Source organism: Mustela nivalis (assembly GCF_964662115.1).
Source record: "Mustela nivalis genome assembly, chromosome: 6".
Classification (NCBI taxonomy): Eukaryota; Metazoa; Chordata; class Mammalia; order Carnivora; family Mustelidae; genus Mustela; species Mustela nivalis.
In genome coordinates this window covers 73697698-73713007 of record NC_139025.1, presented here as the reverse complement: position 1 = coordinate 73713007, position 15310 = coordinate 73697698, and the positions used below count along the sequence as shown (strand labels likewise).

General features: G+C 39.9%; 1 long non-coding RNA gene and 1 pseudogene across 2 annotated transcripts; one reads left to right on the top strand and one right to left on the bottom strand.

Moving 5' to 3' along the window:
- Positions 1–6852: 6852 nt before the first annotated feature.
- Positions 6853–8521, top strand: LOC309866785. The gene is made up of 2 exons (XR_014312802.1): positions 6853–6980; positions 7121–8521. It is a non-coding gene; the product is annotated as an uncharacterized lncRNA (long non-coding RNA).
- Positions 8522–14147: 5626 nt separating this feature from the next.
- On the bottom strand, positions 14148–14752 carry LOC309866595 (MOB kinase activator 1A pseudogene; annotated as a pseudogene). The gene has a single exon. The product of its transcript is annotated as an MOB kinase activator 1A pseudogene (transcript).
- Positions 14753–15310: the final 558 nt, after the last annotated feature.

Here is a 15310-nt window from a genome sequence, read left to right as displayed (position 1 = left end):
AGCAGGTCCATGAACTGCACAGGAGAGATGGAGATGTGAAAGTTAGAAAGAACACTGTACAGACCTTTTATTTTTCATCAGCCAAATTCTGATTGCAATAATAATCAATACAGATTGTGACTGTCTGTCTTGGTCTAGAACTGTTGTAATTTCAGAAATTATGATTACTTCAGCAATATATATAACACATGATATCAGATGGTTTCCTTTATCATATTTTCATATAGTTGAATTCTCACATGGTCTAACAAACTATGCAAATTGGGGAATGGAGACACTTTTCACTATAATTCTTCAAGGTTTTGTGGAATCCCCATTAGACCTTGAATCTTTTAGAAATATCATTCACCTTTCCTCACATACTATCTCACAAATACCTTCTATAAAGTGTTTTAAGAAAAAAAAATTTTTCCTCCTATATTAGAAGTATTGTCCCTACCTCCCTGCACTGTTGGCCAGCACAGTTTTGGAGACATGACTGTGCCCTGTCCTGGGCCCCTGTGGGTGGAGTCTGGAGTTCTGTGAATGACAGGGCTAAGGTGTGATTGGTGCTCGGTTCTGTTGAAAGGGATTGACTGTAAGACACAGTTTCTCTGAATCTGAGACTCTACGCTCTGCAGTAGGCAGAAGTACCTCATCAAGTAGACAAGGAATCATGAGGAGACATTGGGGAGCTCTCCTGGGGCTCCTGTGCATCCAGGTTTGCTGTGAGTGGGGGCGTTCCTCATGGGTACTCAGGTGGAGTCCACAGCCCACAGTCCATAGTGGTGGGGGGAACTCCAAGTGGGTCTTACAACCTTAGCGGTGTGTCTTAGGATATTTTGCAAGTTTGGAAACTGCATCAGTGACATCACTAGTGTTTGTGTTTCTCTTTCTACACAGGGGTGAGAGGGATGACAGTGCAGCAGACCCCTTCAACGCTGAGCCTCCAGGAAGGAGCCAACTCTACTCTGAAGTGCACTTTTTCTAGCACTCTAGGCAGTGTGCAGTGGTTCCGACAGCATCCTAGGGCCAGCAATCTCACCAGGCTGTTTTACATAACTTCAGGGATGCAGCACAGTGGGAGGTTAAACTGCACAGTGAATACTAGGGAACAGTCCAGCACCCTTCACATCGGGGCCTCCCGACTGGAAGACTCAGCCACCTACCTGTGTGCAGGAGGCACAATGCTCCCTGGTGATCTGCAACCTGCACCCAAACTGCAGCTGCACCTGCAGCCCCCACCATTCCCCGGGGCTGGCATTTACCCCACAGCAGGCTTTGCACATGTTCAGACTTTCAGATTTATCTTAGGGCATGTTTTTCCTCCTAAAATTAGACCCATCTGGAGTGTCATTTCACATTTCTTGCCTGCCTCTTCCCCCAGAAAGCCCTTTGCAGGTAAAGAGCTCTACCATGGCAGCATTGGAGCAAGTGACAGAGATGCCCATATCCAGTACCCTGGGAAGACAAATGTCCTGGCAGCTAGCATATAAATTATTTGTAACTAGTCAAATGGAAATGTCTTGAAGAATAAGAAGATCTTGAACAAACAGAGGGATCTGACTGAATTTTTTAGTTACTATAGATTTTTTATTTTCAAAGAATAGTAAGGAGAATGTATGTAACTTTTTTTTTAAGTTTGTGTTTAGCTTTTTCACTATGGGAAATACAAATATAATAAAATAATTTTTTGAGGGCCAGGCACTCTACTTGTCTCATTACATATATTTTCTATTTCAGTGAGGAAATACACGGTAAATAGGTATGTTCATTTTATTCACAAATAAAGGGAAGATTTTAGAGCATAAGTGACTTGGTGGAATCCAATGTTAGTGAATCTGAGGTGACAGGAGAGCTTATCCTGTGAGTACCTCATCTAGAAGACTGTAGAATCACAAAATCTGAATGATTTCCTTGATCAGTTTGTATGATGTGTTGACATATATCACTGACAGAGGTATCCATTTCTTGTGGAGAACAGCTCATGGAAGTTTTCATTATGTTCCATGAAAATCCATTGTTCTTCCTTCCATTTTGAATGAATCCTTTTTGATGATTATGTAAAATCATTCCCAATTTGGAAACGGGAGTCAAAAGCTTCCAGGACAACCCTAAATGATCCCCTTCTCTGTTGTAGCCAGAGAAAAGACTGTTGACCCCAAACCCAAAGTTGAAACTCGCATGTGGAAGATTCCAGCACATACTGAGCTCCAGCCTGCACTAGTTTTTATGTTGAGAAAAGGGCATTGATAGGAAGGCCTGTGCCCCTGAAAATTCAGATTGAGATAGATGGGCAGACTCCCTGAAACTGGGAGGAAAGTTAGCTTCCTGAGCATGGAAACTGTGCAGTTATACAGCCCTCCACTCTCTCAAGGAACCCTGTCTTTGGTTTAATGCTGTGCCCTCACTGTCTTGAAATTAATACTAGTTTTAGCTTTGTACCTGACTTTTATAAGTGAGTCCCATAAGTGGGGGAACAAGTGCCTGAGCAGAGAGAGAGGTGGGCAGCAGGACTCAGGCAGGAACACATGCAGACTCAGGTTCTGGGTCACAGCAGGCTGTGTGAGAGCTGAGCAGTTGGCTGGGCCACCTGTGGTGTCTGTGCCTGCTTTGGACTAGCTGGGGCTTTGACATGCAGCAAAGGGTGTAGTAAATACCTACAGGAAATTACTACAAATGCAAAGTGTTTACCTGGACATTTCAATTAAGTGGTTTGGTAGTTTCTTACACAACTAACATACTCTTATCCTGTGATCTAGCAATGGCCTTCCTGAGTCCTTTTACCCATAGGGTTGAAAACTTACGTCCACGCAAAAACCTTACACAGGTGTTTCTGGGCAGTTTATTCCCATTTGCCAAAACTATGAAGTAAACAGCATGTTCTTTAATAAGCAAATGAATAAATAAATGGTGTTACATCCAAATAATGGAATATGATTTGCTGCTAAAAAGAAATGAGCCATGAAGGAGTGAGGAGATAGGGGAACCTTAAAAACATTTTCTTAAGTGAATACAACCCATCTGAAAAGGCTACGTAGGGTATGATTCTGATCCTCTGACTTTCTGGAAAAGGCAATACTATGGAGAAAGTAAAAAACTGTGGCTTCCAAGGGTTGAGGAGAGCAGCAGGGATCAATAGAACACAAAGAATACTTAGTGTAGTGAGCCTAGTCTCTATGATACTATAATGGTGGATACTTGCCTTATACACTTGTTCACACCCACAGAATGTCCAACAGCAGGAGAGAACCCTAGAAAAACTGTGGGCTTTGGGTGACATGATGTGGCAGTGTAGGCCCCTCTGTTGTGAAATAGTCATGGGGAAGGTGATAGTTGGAAGCCCATACCTGTGTGGGGGTATGAGATGGACTGAAAGCCTCAGTACATTGGCCTCATTTTTCTTTGAACCTGATTGAGATAGTTGAAAAGAAAATAAGTCTTTAAAACATTAATATCAGGAGTGCCTGTGTGGCTCAGTGGGTTAAAGCCTCTGCCTTTGGCTCAGGTCATGATCTCAGGGTCCTGGGATCGTGTCCCACATCGGGCTCTCTGCTCAGCAGGGATCTTGCTTCCACCTCTCTCTCTGCCTGCCTCTCTACCTGCTTGTGATCTCTGTCTGTCAAATAAACAAGTAAAAAGTCTTAAAAAATTAAAATCAGAGACATGAAACTAATATGTATGAAGAGTTAAAGCATTTTATGTTATTTTTTTAATTAATTTTTTTTAGATTTTTTTACTTGTTTATTTGACAGAAAGAGAGCACACACAAGTAGGCAGAGCGGTAGGCACAAGGAGAGAGAGAAGCAGGCTAATCACCGAGCAAGGAGCCTGAGGTGGAGCTCAATTCCAGGACCCTGAGATCACGACCTGAGCCATAGGCAGAAGCTTAGCCCACTGAGCCACCCAGGTGTCCCAAGTTAAAGAATTTTAGAAATATCTCCCCTAGAAACATTACCTAATGACAGCTTTTCCTTGTTTTTTGAATAAAGTCCCCAAATTTCCATTTTGAAATGATCTCAAAAATTGTATACACATCCCTGGCTGGAAATTTTGAAACTCCAAACTAAGTTTTAGGAAAAAGCTAGAATCCAGAAAGCAATTGGGATATTTTATTTTATTTTATTTAAGATTTATTTATTTATTTGACAGAGAGAGATTACAAGTAGGCAGAGAGGCAGACAGAGAGAGAGAGGAGGAAGCAGGCTCCCTGCTGAGCAGAGAGCCCGATGCGGGACTCGATCCCAGGACCCTGGGATCATGACCTGAGCCAAAGGCAGCGGCTTAACACACTGAGCCACCCAGGCACCCCGCAATTGGGATATTTTAAAAAGTGCTTCTTGCTTTCCATGTTAGTAAGCTCATCCACCTCCTCTAGTTTGTCTCAATTCAGGAGATTCTTTTCTTCCTACAATAGATAAGTTATATGTAATAAATATATATAAGAAATATGTCTCCAAAAGAATATCCTGCCTACTCATGGCTCAGCCATGGAGTCCCCAGGTCCCACTGCCTGTGAGGAGTTTTCAGTCAGTGAATAAAGTCCCATTTTAGTTGATGTTAATATTGATAAAGTTCTCCTTGATACACTATTGATCTCATAGAAGAAATGAAATCCAAGATAGGATCTCATGCTAAGAACCATGTCTCTGCTTCCAACGAGTCCTCAGGGTTGGGTAGGATCAACCTCAAACCCACTAGATCATATGTGCTTGTGAAAATGGTCTTGGGATTCCATGATGAAGGCAATTTCACCCACTCTGACACCAGTCCACAGTGTGTACAACAAGTCCTCAATACATATTTGCATTGTTATATAATATAAGAGAAATTTAGAGTTGGAAGAGCCCTTAGAAATCCTTTAGTTCAACTTAATTTTTCACATCAGAGACTTTATCCAAGGTGACAGTCTGGAACAATTAGGTAGTGAATAAGCTGGGCAAGAAAGAAAGTGGGTTTCCTCACTTCCGGTTTAGCATTCTTTCTCCTGCTTCCTTGCTGTAGGGCCATTGTGATGGGTAAAGAAAAAGTGTCTAATGCAAGCCCAGTCATATAACTGCAGCATTGCTCTGAGAAAATTGTGGTCCATTTGGTTAGAATGCCTGAATGGAGAGTTCTAATTTGTGTAAATGTCTGAGACCTTGGGCAGGAAGGGAGACTCAGGCTGAGTCACTATGATTCTACCAGCAAACTCATACATCACTCACTGTTTCTGTAGGAGGAAGCCAGAGGTGATGGTGTCATGTGAACACCAACATGTATTTCTAAGGACTTTCCCAAAATAACAAATATTTATTATCCCAGGTGCACATCCCTTGCAGGCAGAGTGAGTATAATGAGCATAAGTCGCACACTGTCTGTAAAATGATCACTGAGTTTTTAGGGTTCCTGCAGCTGGCAGTTCATGAAGATGGTAGATGCAGTTTTCCTAGGCCATAAGGAAAAGTATATTCTATGAAAACATGATGGAGGGCGCCTGGGTGGCTCAGTGGGTTAAGCCTCTGCCTTCGGCTCAGGTCATGATCTCAGGGTCCTGGGATCGAGTCCCGCATCGGGCTCTCTGCTCAGCAGGGAGCCTGCTTCCCTCTCTTTCTCTCTGCCTGCCTCTCTGCCTACTTGTGATCTCTCTCTGACAAATAAATAAATAAAATCTTTAGAAAAAAAAAAAAAAGAAAACATGATGGAGATGGAATTTTACACAAGGGATAACCTTATCTGTGAAATAGTTAATCCATGGAAGAGAGTCATTCATATGAATGATCACATTGAGTTCTGAAGGTCACACCTAAAAATTGCAAAAATTGACCTTCCCACCAGTAGAGGGAATTTTGCCCAGAGAAGAATTTGAGAACTCTTACTTTATAGGGAGTGGAGGACGGAATGGAAGATTCTCAGAATTAAAAAGTTTTCCACACATAAAAACACATTTCATATATATGCATATATTTATATTTTGAGTTGATATTCTTCACTATAGCTGTCTTTAAATCTTTCATGGTGGGAGAGGAGGATGCACATGAGTTTTATTCTTTGTCCTTTTGTGGATCTAAGAGTAGGCTTCACAGAAATTAGGAAAGTCTTGGTCTTGGAAATGAGGTAGTCTTGTTTTCCCAGGGACTATTTCTCTAGATCAATTCTTTAGGACCAGTTTCTTTTTGGTACCATTCCCTGAGCACACACAATGTTTATGCTTCTCTGGATTTTTTTCTCACAGAGGTCATCAGAAGATTCCAAGAAATTCATGTGGATGAGAAAGGGGGTTTGGGAAGAGAGAGATAATTCTGGAAACTCACAGGATTGGAGAACTTCATCAATGAGTCTTGGGGAAAGAACACTGTCATGGCATTTAGGAGAAATATGATGGAGTATGAAATGTGAAGCAGTGTTGACCAGGAAGTGGGAAGCATGACAGGATGGATAGTGGATCCTTTAGAGAAAACTCTTCTGAGGCTATGAGGCAGCATTGCATTGGGCGACATGCCATCTATTTTGATTTGGGAAAATGAAAGCACTTCAAAAATAAACTCACATAGTTATATTTTCTGAGTTTGCAGCTTGATGATTTCTCAGAATTTCTATTCTGTCTTTTAATATTTTGCATTATATAAGACACACAGCATTCAAATAGATTTCTCAAAGCAAGTCAGATTTCTCTATGCAGATTTGTCCCTCAGAGACACAGGCTAAGAGAAAAGCATTTCCCCAGCGAGTTCCCTAGAGATGTGACCACAAGATGGCAGTGCACCTGTGCTGATGCAGAACACATGGAGGGTTCATTTTAGTGCATCTGATCGACTAGACTATGGCAGCAACAAAGTCTTTTTCTTATTGGATGGTAGACAATGTGGGAAAGTACTCTGTTAGAGGAAAGAAGGGACAGTCTGATAAGAGAGGGAGCTGAGCTGGCTGGAGGCTGCAATTCTGAACCTGAGCTTAACTGGGAGGAACCATGAAGACATCCATGGGAGCTTTAATGATGTTCTTGTGGCTGCAGCTTAACTGTGAGTTCAGAGTGTATTAGTGGATATTCTTCAGAAGTCAAGACTGGCTTTACTCAGGTTAGTTGGTGTAAAAAAGAGCATTCTGCAGCACAATAACCTGGAGTCTCTTTTCCTTTCTCTGACCTTTTCTTTCTGCACAGGGTTCAGCCAAGGAGAGAATGTGGAGCAGCATCCTTCTACCCTGAGTGTCCAGGAGGGAGGCAGCTCTTTTATCAACTGCAGTTATTCCGATGGTGGCTCAGACTACTTCCCCTGGTATAAGCAAGAACTTGGAAAAGGTCCCCAGCTCCTTATATACATTCGTTCAAGCATGGCTACAAAAGAAGACCAAAGGCTCACTGTCTCATTGAATGAGACGGCCAAACGTTTCTCCCTGCACATCAGAGACACCCAGCCTGAAGACTCAGCTGTGTACTTCTGCGCAGCAAGCACACATTGCTTCCCAGGCGCTTGTTGCCTGCACTCAAACCTGGGACTGGGGCAGCCCCCTGTCCTTTGACACAGACGTTCAAGGATAGCTTTTGTGCTGTTGTTTATCCACAAGTGGAAGCTAACATATTAGACATTAAAAGCATATAAGAGGAAGAGTAAGCCAATGATGACCTGGGCAGAGCTAGAACATTTTGTTAGATGACTGTTGCCTAATGGATTCTTGAAGGTTGTTAGTAATGTTTTATTTTGAAATCTGGGTTTTAAAGATAAATTTACTTTTGCTATTCAGGCTCCTTTTCTATAAATAACTCCGTAGTACCAGTGAATAGTCCTTACTATGGATAGACTCAAACACTGTGTTTCAAAGGTAGCATTTATGATATTTCTGATTCTGAAACATAATTGGACATTTAGAAATATTGAAAGTACAAATATGAAAATGAAAATTATGTGATCACATAATGTTGCTATTATTATTTTTAGACTCTAAAATTCCTTATTATAATTAAGATCGTGATCTTTTTACTTTATATATTTTGATTTGAGCATGACCCTTTCATCAATTTTTTCCTCAAAGATCTGCTTTATTTTATTTTATTTTTTAATTTAGTCATTTAGCATGTGTTTTAAAATAGCTCTGTGAGATATTTTACTTAATTACATTTTCATATTAATTTTGTCCCTCTGTATTTCAGGCAAAATTTGAGAGCCATTGCTATGTGCTTTGATTGCTTTCTTGTTCAGAAATTTTGTCACGGGTTTTCCTTTAGAGCCCAGGGATGGTATGTACTATTTGTGTGTTTGAGGGAAATTAAGCAGGGAGTGGTTTGACAATGTGAGCTTCAGCTAAAACTCAGAAATCTAATTCTCATTTACAAAATTCTGTATCTGTTCAGAAAAACGCTTTCATAGAATTTAGGAGACAATTTTCTATTTCCTTCATTGCTATATTTTCAGTAGGTAGAACAAATTTTTTCACATAATTCATTATCAGTAGATGTTAATGAAAGAAGGATAGAAGAATTCTGCTACCCATAATTTAATTTAAGCTTTATGATTGGATTGAATTTGTAAATTTATTTGTGACAAATAAAAGCCCTTGAAGTGTCTGATTATTTGTTTTTATTTTTGTATTGTATTTTATTTTATTGTAATTATTTGATTATTTAATTGTTTTACAACATACTGTTTCTTTCTATTTATATATGTCTCTTTTTTAATAGTGCTCAGTGGTTCAAAGATAATTCAATTTTTCCTGGACTTGTAATTTTTTGTTATCATTATAATGAAAACTTTTCTTTCTGACATTCATGGGAAAATATTTATATGTATGTATCAGCCACCTTACTACTTTTAAAAAGACTTTATTTATTTATTTGACAGAGAGAGAGATCACAAGTAGGTAGACAGGCAGGCAGAGAGAGAGGAGGGAAGCAGGCTCCCTGCTGAGCAGAGAGCCTGATGCAGGGCTCAATCCCAGGACCCTGGGATCATGACCTGAGCTGAAGATAAGGTGCCCTTAAAGTCTTATTTATTTATTTGTCATAGAGAGAGAACCCAAGCAGGGAGAGCAGCAGGCAGGGGAGAAGCAGGTTTCCTGCTAAGCAAGGAGCATCATGTGGGACTCAATCCCAGGACCCTGGGGTCATGATCTGAGCAAAAGGCAGAGGATTAACCCACTGAGCCACCCAGGTGCAGCTTAGCCCCCTTATTAGTAGTAGTAGATTGCACAAAGGCATTTGGAATAATGGCTAATGTAAAGATGACCTGTTACAAACCTCCCTGACACATATATTCACATTTCACAGAATTAAACATTGTTAATCACAACCTTCTTTTTTAAAAAAAGCTATTTCTCTAGTATTGTGGAGACATCAATGGAACTAATGAAGTTGTGTAAATATTTAATTCTCTCATTCTCCCACCTCTGCTCAAGGGTAGGCTCCTTACAGTGTTCCTCCAGGTCTTCCTCACTAAGGATGACTATAATTGGCAATTGTCATAGTGAGAGTGCTTTCTCTTAGCGGAGTTACATTTGTGTGTTATTTGCTCACTGGCTTTTTCTTATTGGGAAACACATCAAATTAAATTCAGCTTATCACATCTGACCAAAGGAGGTTAGAACAGTAGCCCAACACATCTATGGGCTTGATTCTTTCCCTCCTTATACCGCCAGGTCCTGTGCAGTAGAGGGAAGATGACTCCTGGCAGGTGCCTTTCCTCCAAGCCCGATAATGGAGTCAGAAGGAAGCATGCTTCTATATTATTCATTCGTTTCCTCCTAAGTCCAGTTAGAAGCAAGAGAGAGGGTGCAGTTCCTTGAGGTTTGAATGCTTGATCATATTGAGGTGAGAATTGATGCAGTGGGAAGAAAGGAAGTATTTTAGCACAAGTGTGCACTGGGTCTCAGATCCAGACACATTTAAGTTTAAACCTTTATGCTTGGTGTATTTGTTTCTTACGTCCTGAGACAAGGTAGTACAAATTTTTTTTTAATTTTTTATTTTTTATAAACATGTGTTTTTATCCCCAGGGGTACAGGTCTGTGAATCACCAGGTTTACACACTTCACAGCACTCACCAAAGCACATACCCTCCCCAATGTCCATAATCCCACCCCCTTCTCCCAAACTCCCTCCCCCCAGCAACCCTCAGTTTGTTTTGTGAGATTAAGAGTCACTTATGGTTTGTCTCCCTCCCAATCCCATCTTGTTTCATTTATTCTTCTCCTACCCACTTAAGCCCCCATGTTGCATCACCACTTCCTCATATCAGGGAGATCATATGATAGTTGTCTTTCTCTGCTTGACTTATTTCACTAAGCATGATATGCTCTAGTTCCATCCATGTTGTCGCAAATGGCAAGATTTCATTTCTTTTGATGGCTGCATAGTATTCCATTGTGTATATATACCACATCTTCTTGATCCATTCATCTGTTGATGGACATCTAGGTTCTTTCCATAGTTTGGCTATTGTGGACATTGCTGCTATAAACATTCGGGTGCACGTGCCCCTTTGGATCACTACGTTTGTATCTTTAGGGTAAATGCCCAATAGTGCAATTGCTGGGTCATAGGGCAGTTCTATTTTCAACATTTTGAGGAACCTCCATGCTGTTTTCCAGAGTGGCTGCACCAGCTTGCATTCCCACCAACAGTGTAGGAGGGTTCCCCTTTCTCCGCATCCTCGCCAGCATCTATCATTTCCTGACTTGTTGATCAAATTTTTTTTTTAAAGATTTTATTTATCCATTTGACAGAGAGAAATCACAAGTAGACAGAGAGGCAGGCAGAGAGAGAGAGAGGGAAGCAGACTCCTTCTGAGCAGAAAGCCCTATGCGGGACTCATCCCAGGACCCTGAGATCATGACCTGAGCCAAAGGCAGCGGCTTAACCCACTGAGCCACCCAGGCACCCCAAGGTAGTACAAATTTTTAAGCCTCTTCTTGATCCTGTTAAGTCAAACTAGGTGCTGAAAGTCTCCCTTTTGTTTGCTTTCTCTAGGAGGGTGCTGACTGAACTTGTGTGATTTCTCCCAATCGGGGAGAGTGGATCTACTCTCTGCGCATGCTCAATAGCCCCTTACAAAAGCTCACTGCTGTTGTCACCTTGTGTGCACTGGTGGGAGGCCACAGGATGGGATGATGTATGGGTGAGGGGCTGGGTGTTGTGTTTAGGGTTTAGTCTAATTCAGCTTGGTTGTTGTGGGTGTTCCATACTCATATTTACTTTCTGAAGGTCTACTCTATGAGGTCGTTTGTACTAGTGTTTGTTCCTTCTTATTAACACCTCTAGCATAGGTGTTCTCAGTTTGCACACTGGAAGTTTACTTGCTTCCCACCAGTCTTACCCACAAATGCTCATAATTAGGAGCTCTTAGGGGAACACTGTGAAGGAGCAGAGTGCAAATTTTCCACTTCGTTTCTGTCCTTGACTTCAACACTCCTTCAAAATCACTTTTTGCCAACACCTGGCTCAGTTTGCACACTTCCCAGAACTCTTTGTTTGTTTAATGTTCCACACTACATCTCTAACCCCATTCCTGGAGTGCCTTAAATTTTGGATAGTAATGGATGGTTGATTATTGGTCTTGCATTCTAATACTCTCATATTTGATTTGAAGGCTGATGTGTAGAGTAGAAATCTTAAAAAGAATCTCTTAAAATGTTTTTAATTATAAAATTTTACCATTTTAACATACAATTTACCATTTTAACAGTTTTTAAGTGTAGAATTTACTGATTTGAAATACATTTACATTGTTGGTCAACAGCAACACCATTGATTTCTAGAATTCTTTTCATCTTGAAAAACAAAATATTTGTACTCATTAAACAATAACTCTGCATTACTCCATCCCTCCAGTCCTTGGGAACTACCATTCTGATTTCTCTTTTGCTGAGTTTGACTAGTTTAGATATCTCATAGAAGTCGATTCTGCAGTATGGGTCATTTTGTGACATTTCATTTAAAATTATCTCCTCAGGATTCATCTATATTGCAGCTTGAAATTCTTTCCTTTTCAAGGTTGAATAATCTCCCAGTGTATGTCATATCCCATTTTGTTTATCCATTACTATCTGTTGATGGACTTTGGGGTTGCTTCCACTTTTTGGTAGAGGTAGGAATTCAGAAACATCTCAATATTTTTGATATATAGACAAATTCTTCCCATTTTTGAGTATACACCAGAAGTGGATTGCTGAAGGCAATTCTGTTTCTAGGTTTTTGAGAAAGGTTTATACTTGTTAACTGGAACAACTAGACTGGGTCACCACAAGAAATTGTCAAGGAATATAGTGATCACTAGTCATAAGTGGAGCTCCAATATCACTGAATCACAAAATCCTAGAATGGTTTGTCCCTTTTGCTACAGTCCATTGCATAGATCAGGTGTCAATAATTGGTCTGAATGGAATGAAGCCTCAACTCAGGAGTCAGCTCCTGAATAGCAGTTTGGGCATCCATTATAATGTATTTCCTTTCAAATTTTGGTAAAGGGGCCAAACCTGCACGTGTTTGAATTTCTTTCTTAGTTCCAATTATATAATAAAGAGCCTGTTAATGAGTGTCTTAAAATATTTCAAAGGCTTTGGAAGAAGTCATTTTGCTACTCTGCAGTCTCTCTTCCATTTTTTCTCTGTCAACATCTTTAGTGGCAAATACAGGAAATGGTTTTTTTGTTTGTTGGTTTGTTTGTCTGTTTTGTTTTGTTTTTCATTTTAAAGAATAGTACATTATTGAATAAGTTTTATTATCAGAAAAATAATCTTCAATCTTCAATGATGGGCATATTATATGGTGGAAAGCAATTTCCTTTGCTTTCCATACTGATGGAATGATTTCTACTAAATGAAAAAAGTCATACAAGTATATTCACAAATATAGCATCTATTTCAAAACATTTCACATGATTATTCACATCACTCATACAATGACATAAGAATCTGTCATTCTGTCAGATTGATTTGATAAAATATACCAGTAGTGAAAAAATACAAAATCTTCTAACAAAAATTAATAAAAATGTACAAGACTGTCCTTGCATACCTCAGGGAAATTATTTCTTATATACATACTCCTAAAACTTAGGATTGGTTTATATGAATAGCATACCAAGAAAAGATGAAAAAATAGTCATTTTAGAAATAACTCTGTTTACTCCCATACCACACAGATCATATGAGGATTTAAACAGCAATCATGGATTTTGAATATATATATATATATATATATATATATATATATATATTCTTTATATATATAATCTTACCTATAAAAAACAGTAGTATACAAACTTCAAACTAAAAAGTTTATGCAAAGTAACACACAATGTTCTAAATATTTTTAAAGATTTTATTTATTTATTTAACAGAGAGAGACACAGCAAAAGAGAAAACATAGCAGAGAGAGTGGGAGAGGGAGAAACAAGCTCCCCGTGGAGCAGGAAGACTGATGTGGGGCTCCATCCCAGGACCTTGGGATCATGACCTGAGCCAAAGGCAGATGCTGAACAATTGAGCCACCCAGGTACTCCCCAAATTTTTTAAATCTTAAAGAAACTTTAAAATACCTCTTCTAGGGGCGCCTGGGTGGCTCAGTGGGTTAAGCCGCTGCCTTCTGCTCAGGTCATGATCTCAGTGTCCTGGGATCGAGTCCCGTGTTGGGCTCTCTGCTCAGCAGGGAGCCTGCTTCCTTCTCTCTCTCTCTGCCTGCCTCTCTACAAGTACAAGTGTACTTGTAATTTCTCTCTGTCAAATAAATAAATAAAATCTTTAAAAAAAAAATAAAAAATAAAAAATAAAATACCTCTTCTATTTGTAAATAAAAAACAGAATAAAGCTGATCTGATCACCTTATTAGGTAATTTATTCTGGAAACTTGTTAATAAAGTATTGGTGGGAATTCTTATTCTTCATTATGCTGTCACCTGAAGCACTCAATCATTTTCTTCAGTAAAGGAATAAGTAAATGAATAGACTACATGTCAGTTACCACGTGTTACAACCAGTCTAACTCTGACAATAACAGGAGTGGCCACAAAGTGCCTCAGAGTTGGCAGCGTCTTGAATTTCTCACTGAAGGATTGGGTCAATCTACCTTTGGAACAATTTTATCAGTAGACAGCAACAATAAGTGTCTTTTTATCCTGTTTTCTTAAAGTCCATATCACTAGTCTTTAACAGATAGCAATGAGATAGCTCTCGCAGAAAAGCAGGAAGGGAACTATGTTCTAGAAGAAGCATTTATCCATCTTTGATACAAGCTTCTCAATTAATTACTGAAGAGGTGCCAACTCATGCCTATCAATCAGATTAAACTCCTGAACAAAGAAAATAAAGGGCATAAGGGAGGTGTTGAGGTGGGCCTCCTCTCACAGCTGCATCACAGAATCAAACTGCTGGTGATGAATATGCATAAACCCAGAAAAATCCTATGAAGCATCTTTGCCATAGACATAAAGTTTTTTGAAAAGGGGACACCAATCTTAGAAGGCAAAGACTTACATCATCAAGCTGATCCTGAACCCAAACATCAGATTGGCTTTTTGATATTAGTACCATTTTCCCAATGATATTCGTATCTTGGACCTGCAGACCTGACTGGACAGCTTGCCTCAGTGCAGAATTCTGTAATAGTTCCATACAGCATATTGATCAGGTTGAAGAAATCTACAGTGTTAACTGCAATCCATTCACTGAAGTCCTCTCTCTCTGGCAACATAAGAGCTTGTCTCAGATTTCCACTTCTTAGAGTTGCTTCTGCCTGTTTTAAGAGCTGATGAGAACCCTCAGGCATATTCTTCTTTGGTTTGAATATTTTAGAAGAATGGCAGCTGAAGAGGTAGCTCAACTTCTATCCTCAGAGGAGAGGGACCGCTGGCCTCCAGTCCTGCCTGGATTCAGAGCCCAGGCAGGCACCAGAAGGAAGCAAACAGTTCTCAACTCTTGGCCCATGAAAGTACAGGGTGCCCCTGCTATGAACCACAGATCTAGCAGGAGCAAGTTGCTATGCAGGCCTCCCCCACCTTGCTGACCTGAAAATCAGGGAACAGGCTTTTTTCTATCATCTATCTCTGTGTTCAGAAGTATTAGCTCTGCCATCAAGTTCTTGATACTTTTGAGCTTGCTTTATTCATTTTTATTTTTATTTATTTTTAAATATTTTACTTATTTAATTGAGAGAGAGAGAGATACAAAGCAGAAGCAGAGGGAGCTGCAGGCTCCCTGCTGAGCAAGTAGCCAGATGTGGGACTTGATCCTAGGACCCTGGGATCATGACCTGAACAGAAGGCAACTGCTTAACTGTCTGAATCACCCAGGTGCCCCTTGAGCTTGTTTTATTATTTGTAAATTTGGGAGAATGATATCTTCTTTAATATTTTGTTGTGACAGC